Source organism: Chelonia mydas, chromosome 6 (assembly GCF_015237465.2).
Source record: "Chelonia mydas isolate rCheMyd1 chromosome 6, rCheMyd1.pri.v2, whole genome shotgun sequence".
Classification (NCBI taxonomy): domain Eukaryota; kingdom Metazoa; phylum Chordata; order Testudines; family Cheloniidae; genus Chelonia; species Chelonia mydas.
In genome coordinates, this window is record NC_051246.2 from 112,957,771 (window position 1) to 112,973,907 (window position 16,137).

General features: G+C 43.6%; 1 protein-coding gene across 1 annotated transcript in view; it reads right to left on the reverse strand.

Moving 5' to 3' along the window:
• The window catches only part of LOC119566474 (exocyst complex component 3-like protein 2), a 97,425-nt gene extending 83,440 nt beyond the window's left edge, over window positions 1-13,985 (reverse strand). The window contains exon 1 of the mRNA XM_043548784.1: window positions 13,814-13,985. The gene's annotated coding sequence lies outside the window, so the exon portion shown is untranslated. The remainder of the gene's footprint in view (window positions 1-13,813) is intronic.
• Window positions 13,986-16,137: the final 2,152 nt, after the last annotated feature.

The following is a 16,137-nucleotide window of genomic DNA, read 5'->3' on the forward strand; positions in this document are numbered from 1 at the left end:
ATGGACAGAAAAAATGTTTTAATGATTTTTAAAAAACATCCCTTGGGTTTCAACCATTGGTTTTAAAAAGTTTTACCCTAACCATGCAGACCAGCATCAGCTGGCAAAACTATGTTTCTTAAGATGCTTTTCAAGAAAATCACTTTAGGACACAGACATTTTTGCAGTGAAGATGGAGCCCTAGAATGTCTACAGGGCTATTCGCAGGAAAAAAAAACTTACGTGTGGTTCGTGAAATCATGCTAGAATTCTACTAGCAATACAGTGTTTGAACACATTTGCAGCAGGCAAGGTTCTGAACCCAGTGTGGAGTGATCTTTATGAGCTCTGAGTGTTTATTATTCGTTTTTATTAATTTATATAATATTGTAAATGAACTTGGTACTTAACGTGCAAAACAAAGAAAAAAAATCCTTGCCTCTATATTTTATTTCAAGTACCATTCGCTTTTTTACTTTGGCAAATTATTTACTATAGTAATATAAATATTTGAGCTACAAACCACTGAAGCATTCAAAGACTTTGGCACCCTGTTATAGCCACATGACACTTGCCTCATTACCAAAGGCAATCCTGCATTTCCATTATCTAGCCTCTAGGGGTGAGGCAAAACACAGACTGGCAAAGACAGAAGAGAGGCACAGAATGACCACAGAAAATTAAACCTAAGGGTCCCACCAAAAAGTCTCAAAAGAGTCAAAAATTATGAGTTAAACAGGATTTAAAAAAATATAAATCAATAGAATAGAAAAAGAAAAAAAGAAAGCTAACGTTTGACAGCTCCTGGAATGCTGGACTGAGCCTCTAGAGGACTTGCCCTATCAACAACAATAATAATGACTACCAGAGTCCTCTGACACCATTTCCCAGCATGCTTAGAGTCTGGAGTGGGGAAAGAATAGACTGGAAACTCTGCAGAAGCCAACAGGGCTTCAGATTTCTAACACAGTGATTTATAGAGGCAGTTTTCTGGGCCAATGATGAGTCAGGACTGCTCAGCCCCTCAGTAGGAGGGGACAGCTTGACTCAGGCCTTGTCTACACTCGTGATGTAAGTCAATCTAAGTTACGCTAGTTAAGTCACGTAACTTATGTAACTTAAGTTGACATAACTTACATTGACTTAACACAGTTTCTACACCATGCTATGTCTACGAGAGATGGTCTCCCGTCGACTTATTGCATCTTCACCGGACCTGCTAAATCAATGCCCACTTCATCGATCACAGTGGAGCCAATTTAGCCCGTACTGAAGCTGTCATAAATATAAAGGGAAGGGTAACCACCTTTCTGTATACAGTGCGATAAAATCCCTCCTGGCCAGAGGCAAAACCCTTTCACCTGTAAAGGGTTAAGAAGCTAAGATAACCTCGCTGGCACATGACCCAAAATGACCAATGAGGGGACAAGATACTTTCAAATCTGGAGGGGGGGGCGGGGAACATAGGGTTTATCTGTCTGTATGATGCTTTTGCCGGGAACAGATCAGGAATGCAGCCTTACAACTCCTGTTAAGTTAGTAAGTAATCTAGCTAGAAATGTGTTAGATTTCCTTTTGTTTAATGGCTGGTAAAATAAGCTGTGCTGCATGGAATGTATATTCCTGGTTTTGTGTCTTTTTGTAACTTAAGGTTTTTGCCTAGTGGGATTCTCTATGTTTTGAATCTGATTACCCTGTAAGGTATTTACCATCCTGATTTTACAGAGGTGATTCTTTTACCTTTTCTTGAATTAAAATTCTTCTTTTAAGAACCTGATTGATTTTTCATTGTTCCTAAGATCCAAGGGTTTGAGTCTGTTTTCACCTGCACAAATTGGTGAGGATTCTTATCAAGCCTTCCCCAGGAAAGGGGGTGTAGGGCTTGGGGGGATATTTGGGGGGAAGCCATCTCCAAGTAGGCTCTTTCCCTGTTCTTTGTTTAAACACTTGGTGGTAGCAGCATACGGTTCAAGGACAAGGCAAAGTTTGTACCTTGGGGAAGTTTTTAACCTAAGCTGGTAAGAATAAGCGTAGGGGGTCTTTCATCCAGGTTCCCACATCTGTACCCTAGAGTTCAGAGTGGGGAAGGAACCATGACTCAAGCCCTCAGAGACAAAGGGAATACGTTTAATTTCAGTTCCGGCTTTTGAGTTTGGAGCTGAGTGAGAACAAGAACAGTTCAGAGAGTCTCTGATTCCTCCTGTTCCCCACAAAGGGAAACACTGAACTGCTGTGGCATCAGTGCATGGGTCAGACAGGTCCAGCCCTGCAGAGACTAGCATCCAGGGTGGCAGAGATCAAATTTGGCAATGGCTACCTTGAGCCAGTTGAGATCTCCACACAGTGGTGTGATGTCTTTATATGCAACACATGCACTGCATGCCCCAGAATTCACACACACAAAAAAAGTTTTATTCTAGAAGAATATGAAAGTCCAGCATGTAATCGATCTGTTCACATTGGCTGTCTTCTTTTTTTGCTGGCAAAGCATGCAGTGCTCAAAGTTGCATCACATTGCCTAGGCAACATCACTCTGTGGGCAGCTCACTTCCTAACTGGCTGTGCTTTGGAAAAAGTAGTTAAGTGTAGAAGTGAATCATCCGTCATAGAACAGAGCTAGTGGAGCAAACTCTTCATCAGGATAGGAAGTTTAGTGCAAAATTTGTTCATTAATTCATTTTGTACAAGAGACTATGTAACAAAACCAGCAATTATAAGAAATGAAAGGTCAAAACAAAACCTGCAATTAGTGAGTACTTAGAGAAAAGCAGAAAAAGAGCTGAAACAGCATTTCAGTGAAATGGTGTGCTAATAGGAATGGATCCGTGGTTGCGGAAACAAACAAGCTATACTGCTGGCCCTGTCTACTTTTTGTCAGTGAAAAGAATGTGTGGTAAAAGGCAGGACACAACGACCTAAACAACCTACACAATGCCTCCAGACATTACAAAACTCGCCGGCAACACTTACTAGCCTGTAAACAGTTACAAACATTTGGATATGCTCGCATTCATCTTCAGTGAGATGAGCAATAGAGAATTGCTCTGAGACAACACAGTGAAAAGGTTTGTCAGAATTGGGCTATTTTGCAAAGACTGGTAATTCATGTTGTATGTCATCTCAGAGAACAAAAGCTGATATTTCATGGGCATAACAAATTGGATGACTCCCTGAATCAGGGCAATTATGTAGAAACCTTAGAATTAGTCTGTGAGTTTGATCCCATACTCAAACAGCATTTGGAAACCTCTACTGGTTTTTCTGGAACATCAAACAGAATTCAGAATGACCTAATTGAAGCAGTAAGTAAGGTCCAACTTAATGCCATTGGCAAAGAAACTGAGGCACCACCATTTTTTCCTGTTTTACTTGATGAAACCTTGGATACTGTCAATAAGTCTCAGCTTTCGTTTGTACTGTGTTACAGGATCAAGAGTGGTGATGTTGCAGAACACTGTTGATTTTACTAATGTTACTAAAAATTGAACTGCAGCTGACCTTGACCAGCATTTGAAACTGTGTGCCAGAAGTTTAAATTTGGTGACAGGATGGTAGCTCAGACATATGATGATGCAGCAGTAATGGCAGGCAATGTATGTGGGCTTCCGAAGGTATTTGTGAAAAGTTCCCCTGTGCACTTTTTGTTCATTGCTACACTCATGTTTTAAATCTTGTCCTCAGTTTTGCAGCAAACAATATCAGAGAATGCTGGATTTTCTTCAGAAATTTAGAAGGAACAGCTACGTTTTTCTCTCAGTTTCTCTCCAGGGCTGAACTTCTTCAAAACACAGTTAAATGGAGACTGCCTTCTATTTGTATCACAAGGTTGAATTTTCATTCGAGGCTTGTACAAACCATAAAGCAGAGCGTAGAACCTCTGATTGAATTCTTCAAAAGTGTGGTACAAAATCCTCAACCAAGGGTTTTCTGACCACGCTTGATGATTTTCAGTTTGTGTTTCCAAGAGTTCTGAAGGAACTCAAATGTGAAATTGCAGAACTACTAACTGTCTGTAACCTATCATTTAAATCAGCTTCTGTACCAAGTGACTGGAGGATAGCTAATGTGATGCCAATTTTTAAAAAGGGCTCCAGAGATGATCCTGGCAATTACAGGCCGTAAGCTTGATTTCAGTATCGGGCAAACTGGTTGAAACTATAGTAAAAAACAAAATTGTCAGACACATAGATGAACATAATTTTTTGGGGAAGAGTCAACATGGATTTTGTAAAGGGAAATCATGCCTCACCAAGCTACTAGAATTCTTTAAGGGGGTCAACAAGCATGTGGACAAGGCAGATCCAGTGGATATAGTATACTTAGATTTTCAGAAAGCCTTTGACAAGGTCCCTCACCAAAGGCTCTTAAACAAAGTAAGCTGTCATGGGATAAGAGGGAAGGTCCTCTCGTGGATCAGTAACTGGTTAAAATTTAAGAAACAAAGGGTAGGAATAAATGGTCAGTTTTCAGAATGGAGAGAGGTAAATAGTGGTGTCCACCAGGGGTCTGTACTCGGACCTATTCAACATATTCATAAATGATCTGGGAAAAGGGGTAAACAGTGAGGTGGCGAAATTTGAAGATGATACAAAACTACTCAAGATAGTTAAGTCCCAGGCAGACTGTGAAGAGCTGCAAAAGGATCTCTCAAAACTGGGTGACTGAGCAATAAAATGGCAGATTAAATTCAATGTTGATAAATGCAAAGTAATGCACATTGGAAAACATAATCCCAACTATACATATAAAATAATGGGATCTAAATTAACTGTTACCACTTGTGACAGACCCAGACCAGTGGGGTACAGGAGTCTGGTAGAAGGCAAATATACTGGGCACTGGATGAACAGTTTTCTGTTCCCTGAGTGACCAGAGCAGGGGCTTCACTAGGGCAATCAGGAACCTGTTAGAACCAATTAAGACAGGCAAGCTAATTAAGACACCTGGAGCCAATTAAGAACATATTAGAATCAATTATGGCAGGCAGACTAATCAGGACACCTAGTCTAAAAAAGACCTCCCATCAGTTATTGGGGGGCGTGCAAGGAGCAGGGAGTGAGAAAGAGTGCTGCTGGAGGACTGAGGAGTACAAGCGTGATCAGGCTTCAGGAGGAAGATCCTGCAGTGAGGATAAAGAAGGTGCTGGAGGGAAGCCATGGGGAAGTAGCCCAGGGAGTTGTAGCTGTCACGCAGCTGATACAGGAGACGTAGACAGCTGCTATCCACAGGGCCCTGGGCTGGAACCCAGTGTAGAGGGCAGGCCCGGGTTCCCCCCACGCCCCCAACTCCTGATTGGACACAAGAGGAGTTGAGCGGGTCTGTGAGCAACACCAGAAGGGAAGGTCTAATTTAGAAAGGGATCTGGCCTGTTCCCGACCCACTAGGTGAGACAACAGAGACTGCAGAGATTGTTCTCCGTTTCCCCCATGCTGGCCAGTGATGAGATTAGCTCAGTGAATGGAAGGTTTGAGCCTCTAGCAGAAGCGGCCAAACTGTGGGCTGCAGTGAACCTCTGAGGTGAGCAAATCTGCCAAAAAGCACAGGACCCACCAAGGCAGAGGAGGAACTTTGTCACACATTCAAAAAAGAGATCTTGGAATCACTGTGGATAGTTCTCTGAAAACATCCACTCAATGTGCAATGACAGTCAAAAGGGGAACAGAATGTTGGGAATCATTAAGAAAGGGATAGATAATAAGACAAAAAATATCATATTGCCTCTATATAAATCCATGGTACGCCCACATCTTGAATACTGCATGCAGATGTGGTTTCCGCATCTCAAGAAAGACATATTGGAATTGGAAACAGTTCAGAAAATGGCAACCAAAATGATTAGGGGTATGGAATGGCTTCCGTATGATGAGATATTAATAAGACTGGAACTTTTCACCTTGGAAAAGAGACGACTAAGGGGGGATATGATTGAGGTCTATAAAATCATGACTGGTGTGGAGAAAGTAAATAAGGAAGTGTTATTTACTCCTTCTCATAACACAAGAACTAGGTGGCACCAAATGAAATTAATAGGCAGCAGGTTTAAAACAAACAAAAGGAAGTACTTCTTCACACAATGCACAGTCAACCTGTGGAACTCTTTGCCAGAAGATGTTGTGGAGGCCAAGACTATAACAGGGTTCAAAAAAGAACTAGATAAATTCATGGAGGATAGGACAATCAATGGCTATTAGACAGAACTAGATAAATTCATGGAGGATAGGACAATGGGCAGGGATGGTGTCCCTAGCATCTGTTTGTCAGAAGCTGGGAATGGGCGACAGGGAATGGATCACTTGATTACCTGTTCCATTCATTCCCTCTGGGGCACCTGGCATTGGCCACTGTTGGCAGCCAGGATACTAGGCTAGATGGACCTTTGATCTGACTCAGTGTGGCCGTTCTTATGTTCTTTTCCTCTACAGCAACATGACTGAAGTGACAGCGGTGTTGTTTGACATTCTTCAAACCAAGATGTACAATATTGGAGTTTATATTCAGCAGATTCATGAGACAATAGCGCAAATTTGCCAAAAGCAACAAACTTTTGATAAGTTTTAGAAAGAGGGGTTGAAGGTAGATTCACATGAACCTTGGGAAAAAAGAGCAAGAGAAGGCCAAACAAGATATAAGCATCTCTTCTTGTGATGTTAGTGACAATATCAGCAAACAGCTATTGGTACACAGGTAATTTACTCTGAAGACCAGCCTATGCACAACCAGAATGTGTGCAAGGTCCTAGAAAGACTCCGCCAACACAGGCTCTATGCTAAGCCAGAGAATTGCATCCACCATGGAACTGTTAGGCTAAATTCTGTTCACTGAGGGGTCTGCATGGACCCCCGGAAGGTGGAAGTGGTTTGCGATTCAGCAACGCCACAAAGCATTTAAGAAATTCAGCCCTTTATTGGGTTTGAGAATTTCTACAGATGTTTTATAGGGGACTGGTCCCAAATCCTGACCCCCCCATAACCTCTCTGCTGTGAAAACCCTTCAATCACCTGATGGCAGTGTTCACCTCTGCGCCCATCCTTGCACATCCCAACCCAGGTCAGCCATTCTTCCTGGAAACCAGTGCTTCCAACATCACCCTCGGGGCAGTGCTGTCCCAGAAACAGGGCCTCGACCAAGAAGTTCATCCCTGTGTGCCAAGCACAGTTATGAAATTTCGGACAAGGAGCTATTTGTCATCAAAGCGGCTTTTAGAACTTGGAGGCATTAAGGAGCTAGACATCCAGTTCAGGTGTTTACTGACCACAAAAATCTAGAATACCTGTGCTCTGATAAAGCCCTAATGCAACCACAGCATTGCTGGGATCTCTTTTTTTCTAGGTTTAATTTTACTATCACCTGGCTTTCACAATGGTAAGGCAGATGCTTTGTCCTGCAAAGGAGAATATGCCAATAATCCTAAGGGACCTGAAGAGGAACCTCCCTACATCCTGAAATGCAATCACTTCCTTGGAGGATCACCACTATCCAATTTGTTCATGAGCATACATTCCACCCTATCAAATGACCCCTTCACCCAGACTCTCCAAATTTCCAACAATGAATCACAGGGTAAGTTCACACAAAAGTCAGCCTGTGGGATTGTGGAATACTTTGACAGACGCCCAGAGCATGAGGCCAGTGGGGTCTCCATCTACACAGCAAAGCAATAGGGCTTGAACCCTGGGTCTGAGTTGTGGGTTAGTATGATTTGTGTGTAGACAGAAGGGGGATTAGGCTTGAGCCTTAGTTTGAACCCTGGGTTTACACTGCAGTGTAGACAAAGCCCTAGATATGAAGAAGGAAGATATGGAACCTCATTGACTGGGAAAGGTACAGGCTGGAAGAGTGGTCCTGGGAACTACCAGCCCATTATATGCGTGCTCCCAAAGCAGTCAGAGCCTTTAATAGACTCCATCTGGACAAGTCCAAAACTTCAGCCCCCTAAGGAAGTGGTGGGGAGATCTCAGGACCCCAGCATTGAACCCAGATCTGCAAGGTCTTTTGGTGGCACCCTTAACCATTGCACCACAGTAGTGCCCTCAATCATGACACCTGACCTACAAACCCACAGCAGTCACACCCCAGGTGCCTGATTGGACAGGTAGGCAGCAGTCTTATTGGATACCTGGACTGTATAAAGGCCCCAACAGGAAGCAGAAGCTGTCTGAGTGACAGACCATTGCCGGCTGGTTGCTGCCTAGACTGCCTTGCCTGACCCTATCTTGCTAGTCTGCTGTTTTGCCTGACCCTGCCTTGTTGCCTTGCTGCCTCCCTCCCTAACCCACTGACTTGGCCCTGTGGATTGGATCTTCCCGCTACTGACCCCTGGGAGAACTCCAATCATTGCCCTAGACTCCCTCTGAAACTGATCGACCTCCAGGCTACCCGACCACCCACGCAAACTTGACAACTGCTCTGGACTGCTCCCAGGCCTGCCTTTGCCACCAGACAATCCAGCATCACAACAAAGAACCAGGACCGAACCCATGTGAGTGGGGATGGGGAGAGAAAAGCCACTCCAAGAGCTCAGGGTCCAGCCCTAGCCCGAGCCCAAACATCTACACAGTGATTTTTCATCCCCGGAGCTCAAGCCGAAGTCAGCTGACCTGGGCCAGCTGCGGGATTTTTATCCCTGTGTAGACATACCTTTAGATGCCTTTAATGTGTAGATTGGGTAGTATACCTTTAAAAAGTTTGAGAGCCCGCTAGTGGGCCTCCCTGTCTTCCTAGTGCAGTAACCACCAGAACCCTGCTAGAGCAACAGTATTTCTGTGTAGTTAGGCCCTGTATATTTGTATAGAGTTAATACGCATTGTTATTTGGAATCTGTGTCCCTGGGGCTTTCTCATATTGTTAACGTTGTGTACAGAGCAAAGACACAACAAGGCCATTGTAAATGGGTGTGTCTATTCTGGAGCGCTGCCTTCTGGTCTCAGGTGGCTTTGCAGCACCCTGCCTCAGTTTCCCTTCACCCAGGAGCTGATCAATTAGTCCACCGATGACTGAGTCATATAACAACACATCTTCTTGAGGATTATTATTAATCTTATTATATATCTTATTAATATACAGTAGCTTCAAGGAGCACAGTCCCTTTTATACCAGTCTCATTCCCTCCTCTTTGAGGTCTATCTTTCTCCTCTGACCTCTGACTTCAAAAGTACGCAACTAAATACAGGATTTCTACCCTCCCTGGCTGCTCCTCACTCTTTCCCCCTTAGTCACAGTAGTTACCCAAGTCCCTCTTCATGGGCCTGTGGTCTCTGGACTTTCAGGCCACTACCTTCTGAAGGCTTCCCCAAATACTTCTCTCAGGAGCTTGGCCCCAACTACTCAGCTTCTTCCTTCAGCCTCTCAGGAGCTCCTCCCCTACCTTAAGCCACTCCCCTGCTGCTTCTCTGTCTCCAGCACCACTTTCCTGCTGCTCCTGACTGTCTTTTCCCAGGAAACTCTCATTCTCCTGTCCTCTCTTCCTTGCCTTAAAAAGCCCAGGTACCTTCCTTTTCAATCAATCAGTAACAGACAATCGGTCACAGCCATACTGAGAAATCTATCTTAAAATATTCACAATCTTCCTCTCCCCTGCCATGGACTACAGTATAGAACTAAAAGTCCTGCATCAAAAAATATCTGTCTCCTGTTTCTTCTCCTTGTCAGGTCTTGATCAGGTCTTGTCTGCTCTACAAGGCATAACTATTTTTGGACTGTAGTATAGCAACACTATGTTGTAAACAGGTCCTCCACCATGATTAATATTGTCGCATAGATGAGCCCTAAGTGTCTCTGAACTAGTGTCAACTCTACCATGAAGGTCGAACACAGCTTGGGGCAACAGCCAGTTCCTTAAAACCTTGCATCCCTTTCTGAAGAACTACGCACAAATCTTCTCTGGGCTGGTAATCGTTGCATATGAAAGTCACACATACGTTCTACAGATGGCTGTGGTCATTTGGTCATTAAGAGATACTTTGAGTTTTTTGGTCACATTTTATAATAAGGGTACTGTAATTATAGTACTTATTATTATTGCAATTAATTAATAATTGCAATTCTAGTGCAGTTACCTTGTGGGTTTGCTTTTCAAGATGTAATTACCACTGATTCATATAACCTGAAGGTTAACTGATCATTGCCAAAGATTTAACATTCTTGCCCCTTCAGTTAAGATGTGAGAACATAAGAACATAAGAACGGCCATACTGGGTCAGACCAGAGGTCCATCTATCCCAGGATCATGTTTTCTGACAGTGGCCAATGCCAGGTGCCCCAAAGGGAATGAACACAACAGGTAATCATCAAGTGATCCATTCCCCGTCGCTCATTCCCAGTTTCTGGCAACAGAGGCTAGGGACACCATCCCTGCCCATCCTGGCTAATAGCCATTGATGGACCTACTATCCTCCATGAATTTATCTAGTTCTTTTTTGAACTCTGTTATAGTCTTGGCCTTCACAACATCCTCTGGTAAAGAGTTCCACAGGTGGACTGTACGTTGTGTGAAGAAATATTTCCTTTTGTTTGTTTTAAACCTGCTGCCTATTAATTGCATTTGGTGGCCCCTAGTTCTTGTGTTATGTGAAGGAGTAAATAACACTTTCTTATTTACTTTCTCCACACCAGTCATAATTTTATAGACCTGTACCATATCCCCCCTTAGTCGTCTCTTTTCCAAGCTGAGAAACTTCTCAGTATACAGAGGAGCCCTTCAAGAAGACATCCAGCTAAACAAAGAAAATCCAGACTTGAGCCCCGGATATTTCTAAGGTGAAAAAATAAGCAGAAAACAATGTAACAGAAAGTTCCGATCTTCTCTATGTATCATACAAGAAGCAAAAACCTTTATGCAGAGGTGGATTAAGATTTATTGGGGCCATGGGCGCAAAGAACTTTTGGGCCCCCACACACCTCTCTCCACAGGACCCTGCTCCCTCTGCTGCATCCTGGCTTCTATGTATGCATGTCGCCTTCCAGACCTTCTCTCTATATTTTTGCTTGCAAAGAGATTCTTTGGTCCCCCAGTATTCTACAAAGGATCCATTAAAAGTTAGCAGAGGATTATATTATCAGGCAGTTTTTGTGAAATTATGTTGGTGAGTAGATGTACTTAATTATCAGGTGATGAAATATTGAAAGCGCTTTAGCTTTTCACAATCTTCCCATCAAATCAATGTCTGCTTAACCAGTTCCTCCTATATTAGCCTTTCTTCCCTGCAAGCAGACTGCTCAGGTTGGTATAACTTGGAGAAAGAGAAGAAATAGGACATATACAGGTCTTGGTTTTTTCCATAGATGAGTTACTGTACAGTAAGCAGAGAACAGGCAGTCAGATCATTTAGCTAACAGTTCAAAATAAAAACTCAAAACATGAACGATGACGATGATGAGGGGCATTCGAACAGTGGCACAGTGGAAAAGAAAAAGTATTTTTGCTGTTTTAATGACGAATGGTGCAAAGAAAATGCATTCAAAAACTGGCTTCGCAAAATCAACACAGTTACAGCAGAATGCATTCTATGTCATCAAGGGGTTTTGGTGAAATACGAGGGAAGACGAGCGCTGACCAGCCATGCAGAGAACACAAAACACAAGGAATCAGAGAAACAACAGAAAAGAACACCACAAATCAATGGGGTTTTTTTACCAAAAGAGGTTCATCCCAAGAAAATCTGCTGACCATGGCTGAAGTGGGGTAAGTTTACCACAGTATTTCGCACCATTTAAGTTATGCAAGCCAAGACTGTGCAAACAAAATGCTTCCAAGATTTTTACTTGATTCTGAAATTGTGAGAAAAATGTCTTGTGGACGGATGAAAGCAACCAGCATAACAGACCGTGTTTGGGCACCAAAATCACAAGAACTTTTGCTTAAGGACTTGGATGGTGCACATATTTTTTCAGTTGGATCCAACAAGGGAAATAAGACATTCTCACTGTATTTTCCACTGAATGCATCTGATGAAGTGAGCTGAGGCTCACGAAAGCTTATGCTCAAATAAATTGGTTAGTCTCTAAGGTGCCACTAGTACTCCTTTTCTTTCTGGTAACTGTGTGTTATTTCTTTGTGACAGAGGGAATTAAGCATGGCTTGCTTGATTTTTATAATGACAATGACGGGACAAGTGAGGCAATTGCGACAGGGGTCTCCAGTATTCTATAGGAGAATGGTCTCAGAATTAACAATGTGTCTTCTTATGTGGCTGACGATGCCTCTGTGAAGTTTGGGAAACACAGGTCAGTGTATCAGAAACTCAAACAGCTTAATGACCAACTGATACAAAGTGAGGTGCAAATGTCATGTAATCCACAATTGCCTCAAAAATGGGATGTGAGGGCATTGAGTTTTGATGTAGAAACACTCATCCTCAAAGTATACAGCTCGTTTTCCTCCTCGGCCAAGAAGACAGAGTCTCTTATGTCATTTTTCGAGTTTGTTGAAATGGAATACAAAGATGTGCATAGGCACGTACCAACAAGGTGGCTGTCACTTCTGCCCGCTATTGAATGAGTACTACAAAGCTGACCAGCATTGAGGGAATACTTCTTGTCAGAGGGGGAAGAAGAATGTATCAAGATTGTGTGGGAAGCATTCAGTGAGGAAGAACATGAGTCTCTTCCTCTTTATGTTTACTTTCTGCACAACTAAAGAGAAGAAGAGAGGACAAATGCTATGGAAGATCAGCCCAAGGCATTTTGGGCATCATCTCTCCATCTGACAACATAAAATTCAGAGAGGAAGCAGATAAGACATTGACATAGTGCACTGAATACCTGGAGAAATGACAGTGCTCTCACTCAACAACGAAATGAAATGGTCCGATTTTGAGACTCTTGCTACAGCACTCTGCATCGAGATTGACATTGACTCACTGTTTGATAACTACTGTGTTTTACAGCAGTCAAGAGAAGAGATTGTCTCAAAGGGGCAGAAAACAGATCAGAGCGTGGTTGAGGTTTTCAGACAAATGCCATAGAGCGGTGACAGCCAAATGTTAAAATTGCTCTCTTTTGCACTGTCCATTCCTGTATCCAATGCCTACTGCGAGAGAGTTTGATGGCACAACTGTGGAACAAGGACAGAAACAGACTGAGTGATAGCAACGTGAAAGCAGAGCTGCAGGTGCAACTGAACGTCAATATCCTGTGCAGACTTTCATGAGTTCTTAAAAAAGAACCGGGAGTTGCTTAGAGAAGCAAGAGGCCAGCTGAAATACAGATTTAAAAGAAAGGAAGCCAACAGCAACAACGTTCTGCAGGTGACCCAGCTTTACAGTAAAAACATAACATTTAATTATAATTAATTAAGTATTTAAGTATGAAGGTTTAAAGTTTAAAGCTATTCATTGTTGTTGCTCAGTTGCTAGCAAACTAATACTCAAAATAATGGGTAAACATGTAGAAATGTAAAATCGCTTTGAAATAAAATTATCATACTGAGAGTAACATTAGCTAACTAATACATTATTGAGATAACCTAACCCCCCAACCCAGAGCCTGCACCCCCTCCCGCATTCCAATCCCCTGCCCCAGCCTGGTGAAAGTGAGTGAGGGTGGGGGAGAACGAGCAACAGAGGATGGGGGGATGGAGTGAGCGAGGGTGGGGCCTTGGAGAAGGGGTGGGGCCTCAGGGAAGGGGTAGGGCAGGGCAAGGGTGTTTAGGTTTATGCGATTAGACAGTTGGCAACCCTAGTGGGGAGCCCTGGGCCCTCCACCTGGCCTGGGTGGCGCGCCCCGGGGGCAGGGACACGGGCCGGTGGCTGCTCTTGGGCCTCCCCACCCCCTGCCAAGGGCAAGTGGAGAGTCCAGGGCTCCTCACAGCAACCCAGGCTCCCTGGGGGGCTCTTACCATGGGCCAGCTCTGGCTTCTGGCCTGGCTGGGGGGCCTAAGTGGGAAGAGGAGGAGCAGCGGGCAGGGGGCAGGGCCACAGTTCTGGCATATGTGCCCCCCACACTTCTACCTAGGTTCCAGTGCTCCTGCGAGGTCCCCCAAATTGTCCGGGGCCCCATGGGCCCATGTATTAATCCACCACTGCCTTTATGACACAAACACATGGTTTTTTTACATCTTCCACCACCTTTATCTCAGCACTGCAGAAAATTGTGACTAGCTAGATAACAGCAATGGCCATGGAGTGAACTCTGTCCTTAATGAGAAGTTAACTTCAAAGCCTAGTTGGAAATATTCAAATGCTAACATTATTTTGGAATGACACAGAGAAGACCTCTGTATAAGCTCGAAAGCTTGTCTCTTTCACCAGCAGAAGTTGGTCCACTAAAAGATATTACCTCATCTACCTTGTCTCTGTGGCTGACACAGCTACAACAACACTATAAACATTATTTTGGAATGGCACTCTAGAAACAAACACTTGAGTGAAGCTGAGTGGCTTTAAAAGTAGTCTTTATCCCTGCCCCCTTGGAAGTGAAATGCCTATTTTAGACATGGGTTTACCAAACTCATTAGACTCTTTTTAGTGTTTTGTCAGGCCACAGCCCAGAAGAGCATCACACCTCTATTTAAGAAATCACCAGGAGTTGTATTGATCTTTCTTGCTGTATACTGATCTGAGAGATTGGCATATAATATTTACACATTTTCCTCACTGTTTGCATTTGACAGGGCTGGCTCCAGCGTTTTTGCCGCCTCAAGCAGCAAAAAAAAACAAAAAACAAAAAACCTTGCCGCCGAACACGGAGGCGGAGTGATGGTGTGGCCGCCGAATTGCCACCAGCGACCGAAGAAGAGTCCCCTCCCCACCGCCGAATTGCCACCGAGCACGAATCGTGCTTGACGGAGCAGCCGCCGAATTCCCGCCACCGCCGACGGCGGACTGCCCTACATCCTGCCGCCCCTGTACATTTGCCGCCCCAGGCACCTGCTTGGTTCGCTGGTGTCTGGAGCCAGCCCTGGCAGTTGGCAAAAAATGGGCATACTCTAACCTTCTGAAAAAGGAAGTCGCTTCATCTTGTTCTGCCTTTGTTTTCTCTCTCAACCTCTTAATGTCTTGTCTATTTAGATTGTAATATAATAAGAGACAGTCCCTGTCCCAAATATGTGTCTGAACAGTTAGCACAATGTTTGATGTGGCGTGCCCTCTAAGCACTACCATAATAAGTAGTAATAACTAGAAAATTATGCATTTACTGTCTATACACATACCTTCTACTACACTCTTGTTCTCCTGTTCCTTTTTAATTTTGTTTATTTTTTAATTAAATAACAAAACTAGCTTACATTTATAAAGCATAAAGGCATTTTACAAACCAAATCCACTCAACAAGATGAACAGCAAGCTGCACAATAGTGGGGGATGTGGAGATTCTGGTCAAGTATAACAGAGTAGACCTCTGTTCTGAGTGCTGCAGGATCTTTAATGTCAATGCAGAACAGACATCCAAAAGACCCCTGCACAGTAAACTGCATGATTTTCAAGACTGTGTTAACCCAGCTGGAAGCTGGACTTGTGCTTCCCAAGAGTTTACATATTCAGACCTGACACCTACATAATTAAGCTATCCTATTGCCAAGGTGTGAAGGAGAATAGTGACCCTCCCAGCTGACCTGATTACTACAGACAAAGCTCAGCTGTGTCCACACAGTAATTTTTCTCACAACACAAGCATGAATCAGCCATATTTGCGCATCTACTGCCACACTCCCCAACATGTTTGCGTCAGTGCATTCTGGGAAAATTTGAACAGCTATCAGAGGATGTGTCTCAGAAGAACAGAGTGCCCAGAGGATATGCAGGCAAAACCACACACAAGGCAATGCACTCTGGGATGCCCTACAGCACAGAGAGCTGGGAAGAAGGCAGACTGACCAAACCAGTTATACCAGCATAGTTAGGAATCCTGCCCACAGTGCAAAAAACCGTCACCAAACCAGTCACAGGAAGACAGTGTGAATAAATTTGTTAGTCTCTAAGGTGCCACAAGTACTCCTTTTCTTTTTGCGGATGCAGACTAACACGGCTGCTACTCTGAAAAGTGTGAAGAACTTAACAGAGTTAACACTCTGGCATGGTCAAAATGCTTTTCACAGCCATGATTGGTTATAACTGACTACTAATCATGTGGCATTGTTAGCGCCAACTATGTTACTAACTGATTACAAACTTGCTTAAAAGTTGCAGTATAGACATGGCCTAACAATGGATATCCCACTTT